Raw genomic sequence first — 16,150 nt, 5'->3', positions numbered from 1 at the left:
GGGAAGGGATCCCCACCATGTGAGCTGTGCATAAATGCACAACAGGAACATGCCAGAGCCAACCAATGTGCTCTGGTCAGCCTGGGCAAGACTTACTGATGTAATGCAGGAAAAAAAACAACCAACCAAAAAACCCTCCAAACCCCATGTATAGTTAAAGTGTAGGTATTTGATATACATTTCTACATTTATTTATTTGTAGAAGTTCATTTTATGTTCGCTAAACCAGGAGCCAAATCTTTCTAACAACATAAAGTAAGGGATGAGGTATGTGCTTCTCTCTTTGGCTTAGGAATCATGTTATCTTTATTTAAATATTTAATCATTAGGTGCCTCTCTGGGGACTCAGAAGACCTGAGTTTCCTGGCCCAACTCAGGATTTTGGTCTGTGATTAAGACATCCCAGCTGCCAGTGGGGAGACAAATCAGCAGCAGAGGGGAGGGAAGGGCAGCACTGAGTCCTGGAAGGAGCAGAAGCAGCTTTGCTGGGCTGGAGCAGCAGGGACAAACAGGGGTGAGCTGAAAGAGGAGTGGGGCAGGTCTCAGGTGCTGACACCCAAGGCAGAGCTGCTGGGAAGAGGTGTGGAGGAAGGGGAGAAGGGTGGGAAAGAGAAGGGGAATGCAGTATCCTGGATGGATGCAGTCTGGGAACAGCTGTAAACAGGTAACTTACTATACCACACCACTAATCCTAATTAACAGCCTTGGATATCAAGGACCTAATTTGTGTAGAGTCTGAGCTTGAGACTTTTGGCTGGTTTGGGTAAGCTCAGCCCACCACTGCCTGCACACAGGAGTGGGATTTCAGCCTCAAGGACTGCCAACCCATGGAGTTCATCAGAACCAGGTCTTTTTAAGGTGGTCTGTGTACATATGGGGGGGAGTGGGCAACATTTTTCCTCTCTAATTGAAGAGTCCATTCTTTTCCTGTCCATTTTGCAACACAGGTTACGATAGCTTTGATGACATATTTTACAAAGCTGTTCACCTGCAGGGACGGATTTCCCCTGCACATTTCTATGTCAGTTGCTAGCCAGCTATTTTACATCAAGGTTTGTCTTTGGCAACCAGTTTCACAATGAGAATATTCACACCTGGCTTCTCCCACCACAGCATTTAGCTCCAGGCAGAGAAAGAACAGTGGCAAAGTGGGCACTCTTCACTAGGGATGCACCACTTGCCTCCCACACTGGGTCACACTAAACACTTACAAATTCTCTTTTTATTTACTTATGTTTAATACAAGAAAAGCAGAGAACACACCTCACTCACTGCACCAGAACACACATTAATTTGCTGTATCAGTAGAACAATTCATGTGTTGATTTAGTACTCATTAGTTCCTGTGGTCTCTCCCTCATCATTAAACTTCTCTCTGATGCCCTGCTTGATTTTAATGGGAGCTTAAATTAGTGAAGGACTGGGCACTCTGAGCCACACCTGTTTCCCCTAAGATTTTTTTATGCTATTGCCTGTAAAATATTTCTATATGTTTCAAAGTGAAAGGTCAAAAATTATCATGAGGTTGCTTCCTCCAACTGAAGCACTGTTTTCCCACCAAGTCATTGATTTGCATGCAATCAGAAAGTTCCCCTTGCTTAATATCTTTGTCAACCCTAAATCTTTCATTACCTTGATGGAGAAAACACATGATCTATTATTTTTCACTCTTCCTGGATTAATATATATATCATCTCCACTGGAGTTAATTGTCTACATTTTTTTCTCTTGGAGTAGTGGTAGAGATAACAGGTCATGTTGTAATGTTGCATATATTAGATCTTAACTTTAACTGATGCAAGGAATTGACATTTGCTGTCTGCCTCAGTTTCTTGGACGAGGGCATGCATTTGGATCATAGATCAGCCTTAGGGTCCCAACATGTACCTTTACCCCTCATGAACAATCTTTCAGCTCTTCATCTACAGCAGAAAAGTATTCCTTCATTCCAGTGGAACATTCTACCTTTAGCCTTATTTTATTTTCAGTCCTTCCTGACATCATTGTTATCAACTTCTACTGGTACAACAGATCCCTCCAGCACAAAACCCAGCACTTTCCCCAGGACATGACACAGAATATGATGGGTTTAATTTCACTTTTTACCACACCAAAAAAAAAACAACCCTGAAGTGTGAGCAGCAGGCAGTGGATATAGAGTTTGCCCAATAGACAAGAGGAGCATTTTGCAGCTGCAGAGCACATTTCAGCTGAGGGCCTCAAAAAATAAAATAAATTTCACAAGAGCCTTGCTGAGATAGGGTTTTGTGAGGTTCATTTAATTAAGGTTTAGTTGATGAATGAGGGTAATATTTGGGTTTTTGCAGAGGAAATCACGACAGTGACAAACAACTATATTTCTCATTCATTATGTGAAATTTGTGATGTTTCTGGAGCAGAATTTTATAATAAGCTGTGAAGACAGCCCTGGATAATCTTTTTCTAACCAGAAAATTTTTAAAAACCTGCAACTCTACTTAGTAAAACCATAATTGATTTCATATCGACCAGTGGTATTACTGAGGAGCAAAACACACCACAAAAGCAGAAGAGAGCAATTGTGTGGAAAATAAGTGACAGGATTATTGAACCATGTTTATCTGATATTGCATGGGAAGATGACTTGCCATTCAGGCAGAAATTATATGCAAAAAAAATCCTCAAACTAGGAAAACAGTTAATTAATACACTCAGGTTCACAGATGTTTTAATCAAGTGCACTCTAGATGATTGAAACTGTAACTGTTTGCTATCCTGAGTAAAAGACATCAAAATAAATCTTCACCATTAAATTCTGACATGAATATGGACCTTCTAATAAGGCAAAAATTTACAATAAAATTAGCTCAGGCGTTTCTTGACAATTCAATTAGCTTAAAGAAATGTATGGTTTTACACAAATCACCAAGAATCTATCACTTCTAGGAGCTAAAAATCCTTTTGCATTTACCACTAAAAAATTAAATAGTATATACCTCAGGCAATACAGAGATTCCAAGAATATTAGCCATATTCTTATGGTTGTATTATCTTATGAAATAATATGTCACATCTTTTGGGGGAATGGAAGGAGGAGAGCCTTTGGGAGAGTGAAAACAGAAGGATAGGTCGGGTCCTACTGCATGGTGCAGGCAGAGTGAGTCTGCCTTGGGTCTGTCTTAGTGGCTGGAATAGTCCTGGGAGATTCATGCCACCACCCCTTAAAATGGAAGCATAGGTTGAGTAAAATACCCTGCAAATGGATTGAAACTGTTGCACTCAGGTGGTGGAAATACAAAGTTTTCTGTTTACTGCAGAGAAAAACACCCCTGAAATTCAGCAGACTACAGCAGGGGTTAAAAACCGGGGTAATGATAGTAGGGAAAGTTAAATCATAGCATCATAGAATGCCCTGGGACATTGGAAGGGAAAATTAAAGATCATTTAGTTCTAACCCCCTGTCATGGGCAGGGACACCTTCCACTATCCCAGGTTGCTCAGAGCCCCATCCAACCTGACCTTGAACACTTCCAGGGATGGGGCAGCCACAGCTTCTCTGGGCAACCTGTGCCAGGGCCTTACCACCCTCACAGGGAAGAATTTCTTCTGAATATCCAATTTAAACCCACTCTCTTTCAGTGTGAGGCCATTCCCCCTTGTCTTGTCGCAGGGCTGTGTCAGTGCTGTCCAGTCAGTCAAGGGCTCCCACTAGTGTTGTTCTTTATTTCAGTTCCATCCCTTGAATAAGGAACTAAAAATACGGGATTATTAAAGAGAGGAAAAAGTACAGTAAGAGAAAAAAGCTGTCATAAGGGTTAGGCTCACAGATTCTTTCACACTCAATTCATCTGTTTTAAACCTGATCCATGCTGTCGATTCTCCAAAGCTTTTAAATTCTGGAAACTGTATCATCTGGAAATCTTGTTGAAAATATTCAGATGCCGTTGTCAGCACCTAATGAAGAATTGCAAGCCTTTGTGAAAAACAGTTTTAGCTGGAGCTCTGGAGAAGGATGGAGATCGGGGTGATCTGTCACTGCTGCCTGTGGCTCCTTTTAGGGGCATCCATGGGCATTTTACACCTGGTCCTCCAAATATGTAGTGTTGGGACACAGAAGGTGTCTAAGACCAAGGGGAAATTGATCTGGTTAAAACATTTAGTGTGGAGGGGTTTTTGGTTGTTTGGTTCAGTTTTTTTTCTTTAAATCAAAGCTGCAAGCTGAGCATCCTTCTCTTTAAAAAAAAAATTATGCAGTACTGGCTGTTGGATTGGACAATAGCAGGTAACACTGGAAAATGAAGGTCTTGGGAGCAGAGTTACAGCTGGCACATCTGGAAGCAAACCAGCAAGTTAGGCTGGTTTGTATGAGATAGCAATTTGCACATCTTAACAATAACAAGTACTTTTCACTGGATTATTTTTGTGTAGAACTGAGAATTTCTGATGTTGGAACCTTTGTAATATTCCAGCCAAGTTCACATCCTTTGAAATATATCTTCTAACACACTGAAGTGCATCCCTGACTTGGATTTTCTTTTCTAGCAAACGTGATGAATTTGCATTAATAAGAGCTACTTACTGGAGAACTATGAGCTTTTCAGTCTATGTGGACAAGAACTGAATATCTAAACAGGAAGGGGCCACAGGAAAATATTTTTACTTTTGAATAGATAAACACATAGGACACAAATAACATCTTTGTATTTTCATTGAAATTTGCATCTAGTCTGGCAATTTCCAGGCTCATATCCTGCATCCCTTATTAAATAGATACTTTATATTTGTTTTCTGTGTATCATGATTTGGCTGGTATGACTCAGGGAAGCAAACAGACTTTCTGCTGGTACTCAGGAGTCTACTGAGAATATTGTAAAATGTCAACTATTTTACACGTTAAAAGTCTGGAAAAACAGCCATGAGGTAATTCCACTAGAGCATCTGATAGAGATATTTCTGACCCTTCATATCTCTTGACACAAGAGCTCAACAAAATCCGCAGCTCAGAAAAAGAAAGCCACACAAATCCAAATGAGAGACAAACCTTTTGTGTGGAAACATGCTGCAATGACCCACTTAATACATGGTCAATTTCTGATTTTTTTTTATTAAGCCTCTAATTCATGTTTGTCCAAATACATATTTTTAAGTACCTGCTATTCACCAAATATATTAGGACAAATTACCTGTGGGACAGCAGTTTGGTAAGAAGTAAGGAAGAAGCTGTGTCTTTAAAACCCCAATTCCCTTTCTCAGTAAAAAATTGAATTCCTCAAATAAGTGTCACAAATTCCACAAATAAGTGATAATCTTACTTTTCTGGAAGCTCTCTTAGAAAATAAAATAAAACATATAAGTAGATTTGTGAACATATGTTGCATTGCTGCCACTAATGAAAATACAAACTTCCTTGTGCCTCCAGGACTACCATACACCAAGTTTTGCATAAAGAAACAGTAGTTTCTTTCTTAATCTTCCCGAGATTTTGGTCATTTAAATGTATCCACTTTATCAAAGGTGGGATATGTACGAGCTTCTTTAAAAAAACAAGAAAAACCGAGATAAAAAATTCATACCCTTGGGTTTGATTTTAAAAGGAGGAATAAAAACTTAAGCTGAGCCTTCATGAAAATGGACCTGTACAACTTTGAAGCCTGAAACTTTGCTGTTTCATATGAACAGGTGCTACTGCCTTAAGTGATTGGATGCCCTTGACACTTCCATGAGTGTTAAAGCCACGAGTAACCAGCTGCGTTTTGTGTCTGCGCTTGAGCACTCACAGGCTACTGAAAAGAAATCAGAAATAACCTGCACAGCTGATGTGCTGCTCCGTTCAGGTATAAATCTTCATTGTTTTTTGATTGATTAACTGAAAGGCTTGATGTTATTACTGAACCTGATCAATGCTACACTGTCTTCCTTTGTCCATATTGCTACAATAACACATGCCTTTGTTTTCGAAACAGATCCTGCACTCTTTCTTCTTAACAGGAAATCATCGTCAATTAGCCTCAAACATTCAAATCACTGTTTTGCAACCTTTAAGGGGATTTTTCAAGTTAAAGAAGGCAAAGGGATTTTCTTGTGACCCAGAATACAGCTTCTCTATTAGGTGTAGACAGGGTTTCTATTTACAGCACCAAAACAATGCAGATTATCACCACTGATCATTTCAAAACAGCAACTGTGGGCTTTGATGACTAGACACTAAATATTTTTTAAGAGACAAAAACATTGCCATAGCAGATTTCCTCCTATTTCAACAGGCTGGATTTCCAAATCACCTTGCCCTTCACAAGCCCCTTAAGAGTACAAAGCCACATGTATCCAGAGCCAGCAGTTAAAAAACAATTCCACAGTGGAGCAACGGGAGAAGGAAAATCCTCTGCCTGCTCCTGACCATCCATCCTGTCCCCAGGAGAGGGAAGCCGAGCTCCGCCAGTTGCAGAATAAAGTTGCAGTGGATTAAAGTGAAGCGTGGGAAGGATCTTTTATTCCTTAACATCAACTATTCTTACACTTGTTCCCAGGAATGAAGTTAATACTCTCCAACTGTCTCCTCCCAGGGCCCCCCCGCCGTGGACGAGAATCTTTCTATCCTCACTGAGAATGCTCTAAGTTTTGGGTCAAAGAGGAATTTTTTATTTTTTTTCCTAGGCAATTTTGCTCTTGAGCGATAGGAGGGTGAAGCTGACACGAACCACACTGCCTTTCTGGCTCTGCTCTCACCCACATAAATGTGCTGCTCAGAGCTTTAACAAGGAGTCCCGAGCTCATACATCAGTTTCAATTAACATGAAATGCAACTGTTCTGTTATCCAGGGCCAGCAGCCTGTCTGGAGGGTTCCTCTCCATAATGAGGAGGATCGTGCTACTTTCACAGAAGGCCATTTTCACTGCTGGAAATTGAGGAGGGTGATTCAATTGCCAGAACACTTTCATATCATTGGAGACACCTTGGTCTCCAGGTGCATCCAAGCTTCCTCTAGGTCCACATTGCCCCCCAGATGCCCAGGGTCGTCTGTCCTGGCACCACTGCCCACCTTTGGGCACCAAATCCTCCGCTTGGATGTGCTGCTGCCCACCCTAAAGGGCAGGGTTTGGTCTGTGGGCAGGTGTGAGGTGTGAGCAGCATGTAGCACAGGCTGAAGTGTGGGACTCCGAAAATGAAACCTTCTCGTGAAGCACCGTGATGTAAAACCATTAACTCTGGAGTCGTTACCTACAGTTTCAGCTGCTCCAAGGATACAAAGCCCACAGAACTGTTTTATGAGCTTCCCAGGCCGCGAGGAGCTGGGGTGACAAAGGAGCATATGTATTTGGTGGATCATTTATTTAAGAGAGGGCAGGCTGCCTGCAGGCAGGGAGTGATCTCCCCCAGAAGAGGAGCTGCCAAGCAATGATGCAACAGCCACAGCAACACCGCTCCAGACCTGTCCTCCTGGGAAATCAAAAGCAAAAGCTCCCGACAAATGAGTACATTTTATTATCCTCAGCGGACAACTTCAAGCACTCAGACAATTATGCAAAGCAATCCTTTAATTCAGAGCAGAATCATCCTGAGAGGTATCTGCCTTCATCTGCCTGAGGGCCCAAACCAGTGTCCTTTCCCTTTTGATAATGCTGTGCAAGGTGAGCACACCTGACAAGCCTTAAGGTCAGCAAACAAACACGGTATGAAATCAGGGATTAACCAAGCAAATTCCGCCCCACTGGTTTTAATGAGGAAACAGCACATGCATTACAAGTAGGTGTTGCTTGTGCCACCTTATGGTAAGCACACAGAGCTGTCTCCCTTCTGATGCCTTACAGTTAGCCTAAAAAAAAGTTGACAAGAAATCAAAAAGATTTCTTTTAGCACAGAACTACTTAGCAAAAGATATCTAGGTTCTCCTGCAATATAGTATTTCTAATAGGGTGTATTAGCCCTGAACTTTTAAATCATCTTTCCAGCCTTCCTCTAAATGACCACAACCAAGCAAATAAAATTTTTTTTTTAATTGAAAGACATGTAGAATATTTTTTTTTTATCTTAGTTCTCTGTTGTGCCTTTCTGTGCATTTGTATAATGCACAGACATTGTTTCTTATGGGAAAAGCAAGTACACAAGCAATATATAGCATTGTTGGCCCAGAATTTTTGGAGTTTCTTACTAGAAAAAAAAAGCCTCCTTATTGAGTATGCATCCTTAGGGAGCAGAAAACTGACTCTGTGCATGTCAATTTTTGGCATAGAAATAAATAAAATTTGGCACTGTGATTTATATCTCCAGAATAGAAGCAGTTGCTTGAATAAAAGGGTTTCTAAGAGTATACATGATTTAATGAAACTCACTGCCACTGCCTCCATTCCAGGAGCTTATATTTCCCATCAGGAACTGCTGAATATTTTCTTCCACATTCATGCAAATCAGTACAACATAAATTATTCTGTTAGACTATTTTTTAATTATGCCTGTTGGAAAAATCCTTATCTAAATGGAAGCTGTGTTAACATTGTGCAGTTTGGTGTCTGACTGCATCCATGCTCATTTCCCTGCCAGTGCCAATAGCAGCTCTGTGGTGTAAACCCTGTCCATTTCTGTGGCACAGCAATTCAAAATCTGGGGCTCTAGGTAATGGGATTTTTTTATGCTAGACATTCTACCAGTCCTCTTTTCTTTTTTAAATTACAAGAGGGTCAATTTAGATTGAGATAAAAGGAATAAGTGCTTTACAAGTGTTTTATAAGTGGTTTTGTGTTCAAGAAATGACTGGACATGGCTCTCGGGCACAGACAACCTGGTTTGGGATTGGCAACAGTGGGAACAACTCCAGAGCCACACCACACAATCCTCTCTCTCCCTTACTTTATTTTCAGGGTCTCTCTGGAGCAACTAATGTACAGACTTGATTAACCCCAAGCAAATTATAGCTGGTGCATTCTTTTTGGGTTTTTTGGCGTTCCTGTAGACACCACCAGAGTCCAAGAGAGGGTGTGTTGTCTGACACAAGGGCCTCACCTCAAGGGCCCTGTGTCACTTACAAGTACAGAACACATCCCAAAATCCATTTCAGCCTGTTCCTGGATCTCATCCAAACCCAGTGTCTGAAGAAACCTGGTGGAAGTGACTGCTCCATGTGGTCTGTGGCCTTGTGCTGACCCTGAGCATCCTCCAGCATGCTCTCCCCAATACACATAATTAAGCCAAACCTTTATATACCTTGTATAAAAATCTTTATACATGTTAGAAGTGGCATATTTGCTCTCAAACAGCTTGCACTGCCACATCTTTCTATACTCAAAAGAGAGAATTTGGGAGCCTCTTCTAATGAGCTTGAGTCAGTGAGGCCTTGTGTGCCCCATGCCCTTTCTGCCTCTCCCACCTCCTCCCCATGGCCTGGAGTGTCCACCAGCTCCTGGCAATGTTGGGGGGTCATTTCTGTGGTTGTATGTGGATAATCTTGATTTAATGGGCAACAACAACCAGTTTCTTTCCTCTTTAAAGTCCTTGAAAGTTCTCAGAAAACCCAGTTTCTCCTTACTACTCACGCTCATACTTTGGACTCTAGGTCCTTCCCGACTGAAGCACCTTTTGTTCTTCAGAGTAACAATGTTTTCTTTTTTTTAAAGGCTGCCCCAGTTTTTTTCCTGCTCTTTAGGCTCTTTCAGCTCCCGGTCTAGGTGGGGGCAGCAGCCTCTGTGGTGTCTCTTAAGCCAAAACATCAACCACTCATCAGATTAAAAATGAAGGGAGGGTCTCAGCTTGAACCTACCCAGAGTTTGAAGTAGAGGACCTACAAGGATGAGAGAGAAAGTAAATGGCTGATGTTGGAAGCCTGGAATCCATCTTGCACAAATTAATCTCATATTACACTGGGATTCATATCTGAACTTCCTTGGCTGTGGGAAGTTTTAGACAAAGTTCTCAGCCTAAGTCTGTTATAGATTAATACTAAGTGACTTTAAAACAGCACAAAAGCAACCACAGAGTCTGTGCATGCCACAGGCATCTGACTGTGTTTCTAGTTTTGATGCACTAATATGAGCTAATAAAGTGAAAACATTCCGATTTTAGTATGCCTTTATCACTTTCCAGCACCTATTTCTTCAAGAATTTCAATGCTTTTGTGAGAAATAGATGTTCCTAATTATAGTTCTTCACACCAGAAATAGCTCTGTATCTGATATTAAAAGAACTGTAAACCACCCACACAAGCTAAAGCATTATAAATTTATTACCAGTATTAGAGTATTATTTGTTGGAAAAGCCCATCCCTGTGGAATTGGGATGCTGATTCTTAGAAAGCATGAGAGCCATCTGCTCGTGTTGGCCTCAGCAAAAGTCTCTTCACCAGAGAAGGGAACTCCTATCCAACCCACAATACAAAGATGATGTCTAGTGGCACCACTGCCCCTGACAGTACTAAAACCTGGCTGACACTGTAGCCTGAGAGTTGCACACAACTGTGCATTTTTCTCTTTTGAAAGACAAAGGCCTTGACCCTACAGAGATATCACACAGAGAACATCCAGAACTGGATAATCACAGAAACAACACATCCTCTGCTCAGAGGTGACCAGCCAGGGGGTTTATGTGAGTTCAAGAATTCTCATTTCTGGGCCTACTTTTTCTGGTGAAACAGCCAGCTATTCCTGTCATTCTCAGGTTACGACTGAAGAATAAATCTTACCCTGTTACCTGTAGGTACTTTAGCACCATATTAGGATCTGATCCTCTGATTGTCCAGTGGACTTGGCTTAGGACTTTTAAAATTTTTCTCACCTTGTCTGAAACTTATACTATTGTCCTCAGGCTGAAAGAACCAAAGATATCTCTTGAGACAGCAGAGATATTAATTATATTCTAGACAAGTCTGCCTCACTTTTCCTGCATTCCCAGAATCTATGGGGGGTTTTTTTGAGACCAATTCTCTTCCCTGAACCACATCTCAGAATGAATGTAATTGTCACATAAACTGCAAAGAGGTTTCTCACAACTGCCCTAAACTTGGTATACAATGAAAATCTTATTAATACGTTTTGAACTCTTCCCTTGATAAACAAAATATGTTTATTTTAATTCTTCAAGGCTGACAGAAGACAATAAGGTCACATTTTTCTTTAGCTAAATCACACACAGATAGTGCTCATTTAGGCATAATCATGACTAAGTTTCACAATCTACTTCTACCACAGTCACTATGAAAACATTCTTTTTAAATATTTTTAAAAGGATAGTAAACATTCTCAATACAATAGAGTTTTGATAACACTTTCTGCTGCCATACTTAAAATATGGACCTAACAAATTCTTCCCTGGCTTGGACTAATAATCCCCCCCATGCTACAAGAACAGCTCAATTAACAGTTGCAAATATATAGTAGATAAGCAAACTGGCTAAAACAGGTTGTCTCTCAGGTCAGGGACTATCCAAAATTTATGAGATTTCTGTGTCATTTCACTCTTAAATCTTGGTTTAGATTTCACTTATGTAAATAAGATCTTGTTGACTCTTAATGATCTTGATTCAGATCTAGACTGCAGCTTTCCTTATTCATATTTCTTCCATGGTGCTGTAAAAAACCACACCTTTTTTTTTCCCCTCCACAACCACATTATTGTCTTTATTTGACATGAGATTGAGATTGGTTTTATGTTATTTCATTAGCTACCCAGAGACTGTTTATGCTGACCTTTGTGGTGATTTTGTAGACCACTGAGGTCTTCAATCTGTAAATCCCTTATTGAGGCAGTCCCACTGAACCCTGTATGTACTCAGTTACAAAGCCTACTTGCCTGAAGGGTGGAAACCTCCATCAGTATCCATCAGGTCTTTTACATAAACACTAGCATACAAAAATATTCTTTCTCTTTAACCTCTTCAAACACTTACCAAAACAATGATTATTTATAGGTAAGAATAGCAAAATGTGTCTCATTTTGAGAAAACTATACAGAATTGTGAATCCAAGAAAGGAACAGGATTTTGTAGTCCACTAGTTTAAAAATCATCCTGTAAACATATTTGAAAGTGTTTTATCTTGCTTCTAATGGTGTAATTGCAAGGTTTTCCACATCTAAATAGAAACAGGATAATAATCAGAAAATATAATCTCCTGAGAGCTGACAGGAAAACAATATAAAGTCAATGTAACCAGGACAATTCCATCTGTATATTACTGTTTTGTTCTGGGCAACCTCAATTCACATCCAGTCTGGCAACAGATGAGAAGCAGACACAGAACCAAAGCAATCACATTAAATTATAGCTACACTATTATTTTACTGCATAATTATTAGAGATAATTGCTTTCAGCACTTGAGGAAAGGCCATTCAAAACACTCTCAAAGCAAGCACCACTGCCAGCTGGGAGGAGACCAAGCTCTGCTGTTGCTTCTTGATGTTGGCTCCACACAAATTCACCTCCTGGCCTTGTCCCTGGCTCAAAGTCCATCACCTTTTGGCAAAGCCTGTTGCTGAGGCGTGAGTGCAGGCAGTGACCAGCCTCACAGCCCTCTCACTTCCCAGCTACACCCCATCAGCAGAGTAAAAACCCTGCCTATCTCTGAATGCAGCCTCAAAGGCAGCCCAGCCACGCAGCCAACCCTGAGTTCAACAGCTGGACCTCAGCACAAACCCAGTGAAACACCACCAATCACTATAGCAACCTCAGGATACGCTTTTTAGACACTTTCTCAGGCCACCACTGATCAGCAGAAGGTTAACATTTTCTACAAAATATGACTCAGACAGAAAATGCTCAGGGCTGTGGTTCTAGAGCAGGGGATGTTCTCCCCTGAAAGACTCGCTTTCCTTTTAATGGCTTTCCAAATATTTTGATCCTTCCATTGGGAGCAAGAGGAATGCCAAATGGATGCCTTCTGCTTGGGCAAGACCATACTGGGCTGGCTCCACACAAAGCCATAGTCATGAACCAAAAGATAAGATTCTCAGAAGCAATTAAAACACATTGTTGGGGAGTAATAAGGGAACAAATATATTTAGGAGCCATGAGAACACAAACAGTCCAGACAACTTACTGGAGTCTGATATTGGCTGGGAAAAAAATTTACTGGCATGGAATCTCATTTAGAAATTAAGAGACTTGTTTACTCCCAAGGAGATAGTAAAGTTAAAAACATTTGTAATACATGTCAGATGTATATCTGGTATTGTGGTCTCAATAGCAGAACTTTCAGGGACAGAATTATCCCAATTCTTAAATTATTTCCATTGCTAGCAACATTCCCATCAGGAAGGGATGCCCTTCATCACTCTCACCACAGATGATGTAGGCACTCACACACTTTCACAGATTCCTGCAACTACTGGCTGTGTTTATTTAGGAGTGCTCCATACTCCGTACAACATTTTCCCTTGTGTCACTGAGTAGCTGGTACACCATTTTCTGCCTGTTTTCACAGCTTGTTCTGCTTTTGTGGCTGTGTGGGTGGACAGGCCTGGGCAGCCTGTGTGAGGAGCACAGGCACAGGAAGCGGCTCTGCGTGCATGCTCCACTGAGACCCTTCCAGCTGTGATTCCAGGAAAGCCTTGCATGGCCCTGCATGGGAAAACAGGTGTTGGGTGGGGAAATTAGCACGAATAGGGAAACTGATCACTCTTACCTCATGTGTGCTCACATTTTTTATTCCAGCAAATAGGAATCTGGGTGAAAATCTCTGTATGGAATGCAGAGAACAAAGTAAAAGATAAATGTACGCTGAATTTTGAGTTGCCTCAGTGATGTGTGTTCTGTTGCCAGTGTATTCATGTGCTTTTCATTCCTGCTGCTTTCTTTTCTAACCTCCTGTGCTCATGGGTGGAAGTTCTCATGAAGAAAATGGTCAAGGGAAAGATAGAGCTTCTCAACAATGTCATATTTCTTGTGGATCCATGCACATGTGAATACATACATGCATTTCCCTTGCCATAGTCCTGATATTCTGAAATCAGAACAAAGTATGGATTGCATACATCTGCTGTGTAGATATATGAGCAGCATGCAAGAGAACAGGGATTCCTTCCCTCCCCTAAAATTAAATTAATGCCCAATCTGGTCCATTTAAAAGCAAAAAAAGAACCAAAACCACAAACCTCACAAAACTTAAAAAACCCCAATACTTTCTCTAGAGCACTCTTATGAGCTGTAAGGGCAATGCTCCTTTCTATCAAGGCTGATAAATTATACACTGAGTGGGAGTGAAAACCACTAGGGCAAGAAAAATAATCTCAAACTTTCTTTTGATTCATAGATAAGTTGCCTTGCAAATTCACCCCTGAAATTCCTAAATCATCTGTTGTTTTCTCTCCCACAGCCAAAATACAGCAAATCCTAACAACAGACATTAAACAAACACAACTCTTCAGGCAGATGTGTGACAGCACAAACTCTGAAATGTCCTACTTTGGGAAAGAAAATAGAACTGATTGGAACAAGGGAAACGACCACTGCTGAGATGCATCAATCCCTAAAACAGTCACTCAGAGAAGGTCCAAACATTGCTTAGCTTTTGCTCCTAAGAAATCCCCCGAGAACCTGAGAGGGAGGACAGAGGAGGGACACAGCTGCTCATACATCAGCAGTCCTTCACTCGTGGTCTTGCTGCGTGCCAAACACACACAAACGTGCTCATGAGGGAAAGAGGAATGCACATTTCTGCACCCCATCTGAGGTACAGCAGGAGCAGACAGTCTGTTAATCCTATTTGTTGCAGAATAACAGACTTAGACAGATCCTGCTAATATAAACACACTCGAAGAGGAGAATGAAAGGGATTACAACTTATTCACACTACAGAGAAACTACTCTTAACAAGTGCTCTAGAAAAATAAGCCTGTAATCTCTTAAAACATTTGGAATAGGATCTTAAAACATCTCTCAACAATCTCAGACCTCAAAGGCTGAATGACTGCACTACACTTTCAATAATGAGATAAATATTTGTCTTTACAAGGGTAACATTTCCTTGTTTCCACTTAGAGCATGAATTACCACACTTTAAAAAAAATCTTCCTGTACAACCAAGAATATTTCAAATGTATGTACTTAAGACTCTTTTAAAAAAATTATCTACTGATCTCGAGAGTAAATTATTTGCATTTTTTTTAATAACAAAACTGGGGATCACCACAGGAACAAGGATTTTTTTTTTTCCTGAGGCACAGTAATATTATAAAGATGATGGAGGAAAGACGAACTCTGGTCTGTCCTTCTCACAGAATCAGTTTCAACAACATTTAAGTCAGAGCTTAATTTGGCCTTATTTATGCAAGTCATCTGCTCTTAAAAATGGGTTTACCAGGGTTCTGTATATCTGCCTGCCTTTCTGTTCTTCTTTTTCAATTTTCCACTGAACATTTTGGGAAGAGCCAGTCTGTTAACAGTGCAATAAAGACAGCACTTTCAGTACCCTGCTAAGAATAGACAGAAGTGTTTATAGACTTACAATTTGTCTGATATGTTGCTCCTCTGATGGAGCAGAGGCAAAGGATCTGATTCTGCACCTTTAAAGCCCATCAGTCCTTTTGTACTGACTCATTCATTGCTGCCTTTGAATTTGTGTTCTATTCCACCTTTAGCTGCACTGCTGTACTGGTGAAGAACAGTAGGCCATATCAACAATTTCTCAAGCTGCAGAAAAGCAAGAAATGCAATGAAAGGTCAATGTTCACAACAAACAGAAATGTATTTCAGTGCAATGCTGTGGCACAAAGCCCATTAAATGGCTGGCTGAGGGAGAGGAGAGAGGAGGTAGCCACTCTAGCAAGGCTCTTCACTCCAGCACAGAAACGAGAAGGAAAACCAAAGACTGGAAGCAAATCCAGGCCACTGCCATGGGAGGGTGAGGAAGAAGTTGTTAAGAGTAAGAACAATAAGGTTTGGAAATGAACCACTGACTGACATAACAGATCCATGTGGATCTGTTTGTCTTGGAGTTGCAGGTTAAACCTGGAGGTCTTTCTGGAGGCGGTGCTCTAGACAAGCATTTGCTGAAGAGCTCAGGGCCCTTTGACTCTGGTGGCTTAGAGGAGCCAAAATAACAGATTCAATGGTCCTTTGGCCTCTGCAAAGTCACCAGAACAAACACAGATCCCAAACAAGACAGGAGGTGAGTGAGGGACCCGTGGGAGCAAATATGCCGGAGTCTCCAGTCGCTCTTTCCTCTGCTACTGCCTTGGGGTTCAGAAGG

At 41.0% G+C, this 16,150-nt stretch overlaps 1 long non-coding RNA gene across 2 annotated transcripts; it reads left to right on the top strand.

Moving 5' to 3' along the window:
- Positions 1 to 444: 444 nt before the first annotated feature.
- LOC138117734 (uncharacterized) lies at positions 445 to 9,805 on the top strand. 2 transcript variants are annotated; one of them, XR_011154834.1, is made up of 3 exons: positions 445 to 514; positions 5,659 to 5,813; positions 6,243 to 9,805. It is a non-coding gene; the product is annotated as an uncharacterized lncRNA (long non-coding RNA). The 2 variants fall into 2 exon arrangements; XR_011154833.1 differs by lacking the exon at positions 445 to 514 and adding an exon at positions 528 to 664.
- Positions 9,806 to 16,150: the final 6,345 nt, after the last annotated feature.

This window comes from Aphelocoma coerulescens, chromosome 1 (assembly GCF_041296385.1).
Source record: "Aphelocoma coerulescens isolate FSJ_1873_10779 chromosome 1, UR_Acoe_1.0, whole genome shotgun sequence".
Lineage (NCBI taxonomy): Eukaryota > Metazoa > Chordata > Aves > Passeriformes > Corvidae > Aphelocoma > Aphelocoma coerulescens.
Note: the sequence above shows the minus strand (reverse complement) of the source record. Positions and strands in the feature narration are given on the sequence as shown.